Below are 11845 nucleotides of genomic sequence, written 5' to 3' on the forward strand. Positions count from 1 at the left end.
GAAGACCTGACAGCTGGGTGAAAATAACACACTTTTGACGGCATGGCTGCTGCTCTCCACTATAACTCTTCCTCTTCGACAAAGCCGCAGAAATATGGCCATGCCCCCTTTTTTTGCATATTCCGGAGGGAGGGTTGATGTAAATCTATGGGTTAGTTACGTATAAAACCGGGGAAGCATCTCGTTGTAGTCCCATTCGAGTCGTTTTTGTAGGCATTAAACTTCCTGATTTTTAAAAGACGATATCTCTGCTTACGTTGAACTTTCAGCGCAGCAACTTTGCAGATACTGTTCATGCAACAACAGCAACATTACACACTATTTAAAATGAAAAAAGTGAAATCGCAATGAACCACCCCTTTAAATATCTACTTATTACTAGGCTTATTATACATGTGCATTGAAGTTTAAAAATGTATCTAATATAATACTTGAATTGAATTTAATATTTTGGTTACCACCATTAAATTGTTGTTTTTATTATTATTTTACTGACTCGAAGTTCAGCTGTTAGGCCTACTTCAAGACTATACCTCTCTTGGCACTGTGCATGTAAAATACCATGTAAAATGTCTACTGGCGCCAAGTAAGCCTATCTTTGGATAACTCTGTCTTTTTTTTAGACAATAAAGAGTGAAAATAGTTAGTTTAGATACATTTGAGTAGGCCTGTTTTGTTAAAAATCGATAGCTGTAATGCTTTGGTGCAGAAGGAAGCCCGTGAGCCACGGAGGTAAGTTTGCGTGAAGAATAGGCTTATGTCCGCCTATTAGACAGCCTAGTCAGCTCATCATTTTTTGTATTGCATCACTTATAGCTCTTAAAGGGTAACTAAACCCCTGGTCAGAGCCTGACTCCACCCACTGGCAATATTTGAAAAATGCTGAAAAAGTGGGCAGAGCCCAGCGGAGGGGGGCATGCACCTGAGATGCATCTCTTTGTATGGAACCTGCCTACGTCACCAACAACCCCTGCGTCACGAACCACCGCAAACATCCAATAGGAAAATTCAACTGCAGTAGCCACCGTTCAACCTGAAGAGGGCAGCACTCAGACGTTTTTATACCATATATTGTAGAATTAAAACACTTCAAACCCAAATGTCAAAAAAATTACTGGAATCAATGAACAGCATTTATGAAGCTCCATTCTAACAGATCATTAACTAAAAAAAGTTGTTTTAGTGTTTAGTTACCCTTTAAAATAGAGTTTAGGAAGATGTATGTAACCACAATCATTAGCTTTGTTTAGCTCTTAAAGCCTTTTCTCTTGTCAAAAGGCTCAACACAACCACACACTTTGATGAACACTGCTGGCAGCAGCAACGTCTGTGTCCATACCATTCTTATCAATGACAGCGTAACATCGTATCTCCCTGCTCCCAAGACATAAATCTTGTATCTCCGATTAAACATGATTTTGGGGAAATGTTGTGTTAATGTTGGTACACAACAGTATATGTTAGCAACATAAGTTATAATACCAACTTTAATAATACAATGTTTAATAACAAAAAAATATTCATTTTTTTAATTTCCTGAAAAATAATGGTTTCGGAGATGCAAGGATTCTGCCCGACAGCGACGATATGGAACTCTCAAAGGAGAGGAGGCCTACCACGCTTCTTTTAAAACCTAAAAAAAAGCAAACTCACTAACAAGACCCAAGTCGGACCCTCAGAAGTGTTATATCATCATCGGTCCAGCCCACAGGACCTGTTGTTGCAATCAAGAAGGGGGAAGAAGGAGAGGGTAGATGTAGTAACCCTCAGAGGGAAGGAGGGAATGTTATCTGCTGGTTCCAGGATGCTGGTCGCATCTGTACTTTGCTCAGATCCTGCTTCAGTTTCTTTCTCCTCAGGTCTGGTTCTTCCTCCTACATTACCTGGTCTTCAATGGAGGAGGTGCACGAGTGGCCTCAAACCAAGATGGGCCAGGACCCCCCAACTGTTTGGGCGCAGACTCGGGCCGGCATGGTGTGTAAGTTTTAAAAGCGTCCGAAGATGCTTTCACCTCCCTAAACTTGCAGACCACCGCCTCAACGGAAGTGTCGAACAGTTCAGAAGGCAAAAACTGGCACATTGAGAAGATAGCCCTTCTCTTTCTCCCCAATATCTAGCCAAGATTACCCAAAGGTGCTTCTCCGTGGCCGTTATCGCCACCATTGATCTACAAATCGCCGATGCGGCATCAGGGGAAAGACCCGGTAAGTCTTTCAGCAGATCGGCTTGGTAAGCTTGAAGTACTGCCATGGTGTGAAGTTCAGCACCAGCCTGACCTGTTACTGCGTAAGCTCTGCCATTCAAACGGGATGTCATCTTAAATGGTCTTGTATGGCAGGGCTATCGTGAGATAGTTCGCAAACGTCTCGTCAATAGGGGGCATTGACACATATCCATGCTCACGCATCCCATTGACATTTGCATAATTTGCATCACGGGACGACATTCCACCAATGAATGACTGCACAGGAGCTTCAGATACAATCACGCAGAGGTGTTCACATAATGTTGTAACTTCTGATGCAGCGCGAGTTCCCTTGAAAGGGAACCCTTAACTCTACCTTAACCCTGTCACAACCACACCAGGCTCCACCCTTTCACAATCACAACGCACTCCCTCTCCTGAGTACTGATTACACACCTGCACATCACGCACCTGCACTTCATCAGTACTGCAATCACCTCCACCATTTAAGTCACTCACTCACTCTCAGTCTTTGTCCGGTATCGTTTGCAACTAGACGCTTTACGCTGTGCTTACCTCCTGGACTTCCCAAAGCTTCTTCCTGTCTACTAGAAGTATTCTCCAAGTATCCGGTTGTTCTCCTGAGTCTCTGTGATTCCAGTGTGGCTTTCTCCTTACTCTCCTGCAAGTATTCGAACTGTGTCATCCAAGTTTATACATCCGGATCTCCGCTCACCCACTATCATCTGCACTGGCGAACTTTCACCGAGTCATTCCAATAAACACTCTATCACCAGCATCCTTGTGTCTGTGCCTTCTGTCTCGTAACAACACCCTAAGCCTATGATGGTTTGAGGAAAAAAATTGCAATGTTCACTACATATTGGATTTAATCCAGTTTGTCATTGTTCAAGAAACACGTGCAAACTACAACAAAAATGGATGACTACGTGAATGAAAAATTTATTTCTAAATTTGTTGTTAGAAAGTATCCGCATTTTCACAACTCTAGCCTAAAAAGATTATAAAGATGTGGATACGGAAATTTATGGCAAGATATTGCCCAGGCAATCTTCGGTAGACCAAGAAGGGTAGTGCAAGTTGTTGTAATGTATATGCTATGACAAATGGTTGCTGCAGCAACAAATAAATAAATAAATAATCTAATCGCAGCTGTTTATTTATAAATTCAAAATGACAACAATACTCAGGATACTAGATCAAAACAACCATCATACCATCAACCATGCATATGGATGAGAAATAAAAACAGGCTCAATATATACAAACTCAAACCAATTAAAGAAATGAGAAACAGGTGTGGTGCATAATCAAACAATGAATAACCATAGCAACAAATGCAAACAAAGAAAGCAGAACAGGGGCCCGTTCTTCGTACGTCGCTAACTCATTTAGCTGGATTTGATTGTTGGTGATTTGGCATGATCTTGGATTGTTTGGTTCTTCGACACTCATCCTGGAATAGCTGTCATAGCAGGTTTATTTCATGTTAACAGGATTAGATTGTGGCTTTATAAGCGGAGCTGATACGGGAAGTCTTTTAGCGAAGCGTGATAGTGTACTTTTTGAGATATAATTTTTCTCATGACTCGTAAGGATGTCGTTTACATCATTAATTTGTTGGAAACGCATAAGTGTTCGACCCGTTGGAGTCGGGCTTTAATAACAGCACAAATAAACAGCATTGCCCTGAGATTTGCGAGTGGATCTTTCCTTTACACTATTGGAGATGCGGCGAACTTGGTGATAAGTGTTGTCTGTCGTGCCATTCGCAATGTTTACCTTGCGCTCAAGCAGTTTTTAGGGGGTTTTTTGTGGCATTTCCAAGCCAGTTTAGACCCAAGGTTGTATAGCAGTTTTTTTTGTTTGTTTTTTTGCCAACGCAGGTATATTATAATTTTTAATGACGATCATGCAATCATGACCATGCCGACTAATATGATTTACAGTATATGTCCCTCAGGCTTCCCCAATGTGATTGGTGCCGTAGACTGTACACACGTTCCCATCAAGGCCACAATGAAGGGGATTTTGTGAACTGAAAGGGGGATCACAATGTAAATGTGCAGGCAAGTTACTATTGCGATTCTTAATAATCCAGATTAGTAATATCAATATCAAATTAAAAAAAATTGGCAGACTAAAATCTCTTAGTGTGATAGTGTGACTATGTTCCGTATTACAAATGTGGAAGCACAGAGATTCACATCTATGTGTGACCTTTGGGTTTTGTTTTCTCAACCCGGGTTGTCCCACCCTTCATTAGCACACACACACACACGAAAAGTGGATGATATCAGGCTTTATTTTCCTGCACACAGAGCAGTAAAAGAGAGAAGATGGTGAATCGTAATGTTGTTCAAAGTTCCACCCACAGCAGTTCTCTTCAACTCTGCTGCACTCAATATCACAGTAAACATTACTCATTCCCATTATATTGTACTTAAAACAGTAAACAAAAATAAAACAAATCTGAAATGTAATAGTCCCTCCAGAGAAATTACATATTTGGTAAACAATTCAACGTTGTCTTGTCTTTCTTAAACTTTTTGGTTTTGTGATCGTATAACACTAATTACACAGCTTACATCATCCATTTTTATTACTCTTAAATGCATGAATTCAATGGAAATAACATGACAATAACACTGAGCCACAAGAAAGAATACAAGGACACAAGAAAAGAAATGTGTATATATACTACAAAATTGGTTCACAGTTGGAAACATCTATAAAAAAATAGTATTTTTCCACTTGTATTTTTGCTTGCAAATTGTATAATATCCAAGGTGAACATTTCTAGTAATTGTGTAGTTAATTCTCATACTGTATTTTCAGAAAGTTTTGGATATGTATCCTCTCCCCAAATTTGTCACTAATAAAACACAATACAAATAATTTGAAGAGAAGGCTTATATTGACCTTTTAAGATTTTGTTTACATCTACCTTGTAAATATATTATTTGCTATTTTATTAAAAAGGTTACAATTACAGCAACAATTAAAATAACAATATTTCAAGTGTAAAATTTCTTTGTAAAAACTAAAGTATACATTTTATCATACATATTTCAAAGTTAAGGATTCATTAGTTTGAATAAAGCCTACATTGGAACAAACACTATAATAGCATCCTAGTTGATGACTTTATTTTTGACAAAACAAACATAGCCTAATATATTTAACATTTGAGCAGAAATTGGTGAACAAAAGCTTATTCAATGTGGCAGTAGTCTACAGTTTAGGCTACAGTAAACAGTTAATAATATATCCAAAAACTAGTCAACGAAATGTTGTCTTTCATATTTCTTCTGTAACATAGGCATATCGTTTGTTGTTTTTATGATAGCCTATATTAGGGCATATAAATATTAATTTGCAGTTTAATACGTTGCTAATACAAAGACATTTTAACGTTATTTCAACATATTTCAGTCGATTTTCACTCATCTCAGTATAGCAATAGGGTTTGGTAAAAACTGTTCAGTTCATTCATTCACACACAGACGCGATTCATATTTAAACAGTCTTTTTGCAGTTTACATACACTATGATATCGCAATTAGAACACTAATAAAAAAACTTACTTCTCAGATGGATATTTCATATTTCTTTGTAAAAACTAAAGTATACATTTTATCATACATATTTCAAAGTTAAGGATTCATTAGTTTGAATAAAGCCTACATTGGAACAAAGACTATAATAGCATCCTAGTTGATGACTTTATTTTTGACAAAACAAACATAGCCTAATATATAACATTTGAGCAGAAATTGGTGAACAAAAGCTTATTCAATGTGGCAGTAGTCTAGTTTACAGTAAACAGTTAATAATCTATCCAAAACTAGTCGACGAAATGTTGTCTTTCATATTTCGTCTGTAACATAGGCATGTCGTTTTTTGTTTTTATGAGCCTATATTAGGGCATACATATTAATTTGCAGTTTAATACGTTGCTAATACAAAGACATTTTAACGTTATTTCAACATATTTCAGTCGATTTTCACTCATCTCAGTATAGCAATAGGGTTTGGTAAAAACTGTTCAGTTCATTCATTCACACACAGACGCGATTCATATTTAAACAGTCTTTTTGCGGTTTACATACACTATGATATCGCGATTAGAACAATAATAAAAAAAAAACTTAGCAGATGGATCCGTTGCTCCTCGAAATGAAAAAAAAACAGTACATGTTCTGAGGTAAATGTCCCAGGATTATTCCTCACACAGCCTCGCAAGAAGAAATAGGCTACATTAATCTGATGATTACATTTGTTGTGTTATCGCGTTTATGAGGGGCGTTGACACTTTGCATGTGTTGCTTCAGATCATTTGCGTCTGAATACTGCTCGCTCTCCGTGGGCGTGTCAGATTAGCAGAATAATGAGCTAAGAGCTAACGATAATGAGATCGGCTGACACCTCTCTCTTTTTTAATAGATTACATAAACAGAGAATATTTATTTTAGTTTTGAATTAGATATTTTAAAAGTACAAACTTAAATGATAATAAAGATATATTGCTCGTGCTTGTGTGAATAGTATTCGCTGAGCTTTGTTTAAGTTTAGAGACGTGCACCAGAAAAAAAATTAACGGAGACAGAGAGGCAGAAAGCACACCCTGTTTATTTTCTTCATTTTACAAAAGCACACGGTTTTGATGTTAATGTGAGTGTACACAAAAAAAAAGAAGACCCTCTATAGTTTATAATCGTGTTGATTTTATTTATATGACCAAAAATGACGGAGTACTTTAAGTCTATGTTGCTGCTATGTGGAAAAAAAACAGCAAAACGCGCCGGCGCGTTTCTCGACCCCAGAGAGTTAATGACTCTGCCAAGTCTAGTTTGAGTCACTGCAGCATCAACATGTCTTGGCTGTGTGCACACCACAGGTTCCTCTGTGTCCTCATGCACGAACAGGTCTCCTTGAGTCGAATCAGAGTCTTGAGCTACCACTTCAGGTAAATCGACAACACTATGTCCATCACTCCTTTCAACATCACTTTGCACTGTGACATCACTCCTTTCATTCAAGCTCCCAGCGTCAACACTCATGGAATCCAGGATCTCTGACACACCTTCCGACACATCAGGTAAGTCTAGATGGTTTGTATGACCCTCATTCTCAACACCACCATCAGGACTACTCAATATCCAGTTTGCAGTTCTGTCATCATGGTCAGTTCCGTCACCTTGAGCCAATTCCTCATTCATGTCATCACACCGCTGATCCTGGTTCTGGGGCTCAGCAATTGGTAGGAAGTTCACAGGCAACAAGAAATTTCTATGGACTACCCTCACTTTGTCTGAGATGATTGACCGAATTCTGTAAACATTGATATCAGGGTACACAACCATGACTTCATATGGAGACGACTCCCACTTGTCAGCAACTTTTCTTCTGCCTCTCTCACCCCTGTTCGCAACCAGCACTCTATCCCCAACAGCCAGTGGATATCCCTTCACCTTTCTGTTATAAAGTCTGCCATGCCGTTCCTGTTCCTTCAAAGTATGCACCTGTGCTATACGTGCTGCTTCACGCAAGTCATTCTTCAACTTGGACACAAAGTCCTTGACATCCACCACATCCTCATTGAAAAGCACATTCTGAAACAGGACATCAATCGGAAGACGAGGAACTCTGCCAAACATAAGAAAGAAAGGTGCAAAACCTGTTGTCTCATGTTCCGTGCAGTTGTAACAGAAGGTAAGTTGCTGTTGTCACGATACAAAAGGGGAGAGAGAACTCAAATGCAGCATAAGGATTTATTTAACAAAAGAAAACAAAACACAAAGCAAAAACCCACAAGGGGGAAAAAACATTATCGAAGAAACATGAACAAAAACTGAATACGCAAAACAAACACTGACTAAAAACACGCAGACCAAACCAGTAAACATCTGACAATGAACCGATAAAGACTGCAAACAAGAGGAGACTTAAAAAGGGAACAAATCATGAGGGGACAGGTGGAACAACTAAAACACTAATCAGATAATGAGGGGGAGGGATCAACAATCAAAACAGCACATGGCACAACATAACAAACACCCATGTGCAACACAAGACAGGACAGGCATGTGACAGCTGTAGCATTTGTGGCCATTTTGATTTCGCTTTAGGAGGTAACGTCCTGATCATACAACCCAGAGTCCTATTGAACCTCTCAGCAACGCCATTACCCATGGGGTGGTATGGTGTTGTGTGTGACTTGTCCACACCTGCCATTGTCAACAGTTCCTTGATTAGCTTGCTTTCGAAATTAGCCCCCTGGTCAGAATGAATTCTCTTGGGAAATCCATAAACTAAAAAGAAGTCATTCCAGAGCCTTTTCGCAACTTGTTTGGCAGACTGATTCTGGCATGGAAAAGCATGGGCCATTTTTGTAAAATGATCCGTCACAATCAACACGTCCACCGACTTTCCTTCTCTGAGCTCTGCCGACCAAAAGTCGATGCAGACCAGCTCAAGTGGCTCTGATGTGCGGATACTGGCCAACGGAGCACAAGCATTGGGTTCTGAAGTTTTACCAACCACACAGCGACAACAATTCATCACATAATCATCAACATCTTTCCTCATTCCAATCCAGAAGAATCGTTGTCTCGCTAGTGACAGTGTTCTACTACGACCTTGATGTCCTGCTGCATCATGGATTCCCTGAAGAACTTGTGCTTTTAAGGAAACAGGCACAACAAACAGGTACAGTTTCTTGTTCAGCTGCGGATCTCTCTTCACCTTATACAGCACACCATCACAGATGACCAGTTTATCATGGTGTTTCAACAATCTCCGCACACTTTTGGATTCATTGGCTTGTTCTTTCTTAGATGGTTTCCGACATCTCTCAATGTAGTAGCGAATCCGACACAAGGTGCTATCCAACTCCTGCTCCTGAACAATGGTACTGTGCTGTAAAGGAGGGCTTAATTGTTGCGGTGGTGAGATGGCTGGCACCGTCCCCAGTACTTCGCTCAAGCCGCCAGCAGAATGTGCTTGCAACACCGCAGAAACTTCTTCGCTCCCAGAAGAACCTGAAGACAAGAGTCCATCACTGTTTGGGTCACAAGAACCTTTGTTACCCTTCTGTACGGCTTGATGATTACTTGTGCACTTGAAAGCATCTGTACAGAATTGTCAACAACACCACTGACATCCTTCAAGAGAGACAGGTAAGGTTCAGTGATAAGACGATGGCCTATACAAGACTGGACAAATGGCTCACGACTCAAAGCATCCGCAACAACATTCTTTGTTCCTGGAACATACTTTAGATCAAAACTATAAGAAGCAAGTTTTGCCACCCATCTCTGCTCACATGCGTCAAGCCGTGGCTTAGTCAAAATATAGGTAAGAGGATTATTATCTGTCCAAGCCGTAAAGTGCCGTCCTCTCAGCCAATGGCTAAACTTCTCACAGATAGCCCACTTTAAAGCGAAGAACTCTAATCTGTGAGCTGGATAGTTCATTTGTGAACGAGACAGAGTTCTACTCGCAAAGGCTACGGGTCTGGCAATCTCTTCACCAGGCAGAACTTGTGACAATACAGCTCCTACTCTGTCAAAAGATGCATCTACAGCCAGAATGAAATGTTGGCCAAAGTCTGGATGAGCCAATGTCACATTTCTTGTTAGTTCTAGTTTCAGGGTGTGCAAAGCTTCCTCACAATCAGTTGTCCAATCAGCTGGGGAAAGTTTGAGGTAACTGATTTTTTTCCTTGGTTTGCGTCCTTTCGTGACAGGAGTCTGTTTGACTGCACCTGATGTCAATTGGAATAGAGGCTTAGCTTTTGCTGAACATCCTTCAATAAAATGTTGATAGTATAAAACCATACCAAGAAAGGACCTGATCTTTTTCTGACATGGGGTTTTTCCATCAGATTCCATCAACTCAGATGCTGTGATATTGTTAATGGCCTCAACTTTACCAGGATCAGTCTTAATCCCTTCCTCACAGACAATGTGTCCAAGGAATTTCACAGATCGTCTCAAGAGAAAACATTTCCTAGGAGCCAACTTTAGATTGTGATGTGTTAACCGCAAGAGAACCATTTCGAGGCATTGAAGAGCGACTGACTCAGATGGGGCAAACACCATCAAATCGTCAAGGTAACAGAGAACGCTGCTGAAATTCTCATCTCCAAAGATAGACATCATCATTCTCATGAAAGTGGCTGGGCTATTTGAGAGACCCTGAGGAAGCCTGTTATACTCGTGAAGACCAAAAGGGGAAGAGAAAGCAGTGTACTTTTTGTGTTCTTCCTCTACAGGAACATTATAATACCCTGAGGTAAGATCCATGGTAGAAAAAAACGTGTTGCCACCCAAGGCAGCCAACACATCGGACTGATGTGGTAATGGGTAGGCATCTCTGACAGTCCTAGCATTTAACCACCTGAAGTCAGTGCAGACCCTGAGATCGCCATTCTTCTTCCATACTAGAACAAGAGGGGACGCATAGTCACTGTGTGACTTGCGGATAATTCCTTTTTCCTCCATCTCGTTTAATGCTGTCCGCAGTTTTGCATACTGGCTCGGTGGTATACGCCTGTATGGAAAACGGAAGGGCCTGTCATCAGTGAGGTTAATCCGATGGACAACACCTTTGGCCTCTCCACAGTCCATTTTGTCTCTTGAGAACACTGATTCATACTTCTCAATAAGGTATAACAACTTGTCTTTCCAGCAGGCTGATACTTCACATGACTCCAAATCCAAATCACCAAGGCCTAATTCACTCAAGACACGCTTCATCTCTTCACTGGATCTAGGTGGTAAAGGTTCCTCAGTACACTGCAGATTTGACTGAATCTGTGTTGGTAAAGGCAAATCTTGCACTGCAATACAAGGTGACACGTCAGCAATTTTTGCATTTCTCTTCAACACCACTCTGTGATCAGTAGGGTTAATGACTTTCAAGGGAATATAACCATCTCCCCATAGTGGTGTTATGACCCTCCCGACTAGAATTTGCCTTGGTCTCGATCTGGACTCGGTTGGTTCCACGATAACAGTGCTGCCAACCGACAAGACAGAAGACTGAGGTAGCTTACCCCAAACCAGATGTTCAGTCTGCGGCTCTAATGTCACACTCCTCTGTAACTTTACAGTACCGACTTTCTCAGGTATGGATTCACCTCTCCACCTTTCGGCATTTGTGAAAAGGGACGGAAACATACAGCACTCATCACTCTCATTGTTGCTTGATTTAGACATGAGCCTCCAATAACCATCAGTCTCCCTCAGTTGCATCAGCAGTCTCTTTATGACATTTGTACCCAAAATCATCTCTTCAGTCTGCCCAGGCACAACTAATACAGGAATTATCATGGAGCAGCCGTACACCGTAGCTTTAAGATTATAGACTGCCGTAGGGGCAACATGATGGCCACCACAACCAACAATGACAATATCTTGTGCTGACTGGCTTGTCAAGTCTGGGTTACTTCTCAACAAACGTTCTTCAGCAGACTCACTAAGAGTACACGCCATTGATCCACTATCAAGTAAAGCTTTGAGAATGAGATCAGTCTCGACTGAAACGGAAGTGTAGAACAAGCTATCAGCTCTTGGAACTCTCTGAACACCCTGATAGATGACTGTTTTGTCCGAAGGTACATCACTAAACATG

This window comes from Siphateles boraxobius, unplaced genomic scaffold (assembly GCF_051911475.1).
Source record: "Siphateles boraxobius isolate OS27281-9 unplaced genomic scaffold, OSU_SipBor_1 30, whole genome shotgun sequence".
NCBI lineage: Eukaryota > Metazoa > Chordata > Actinopteri > Cypriniformes > Leuciscidae > Siphateles > Siphateles boraxobius.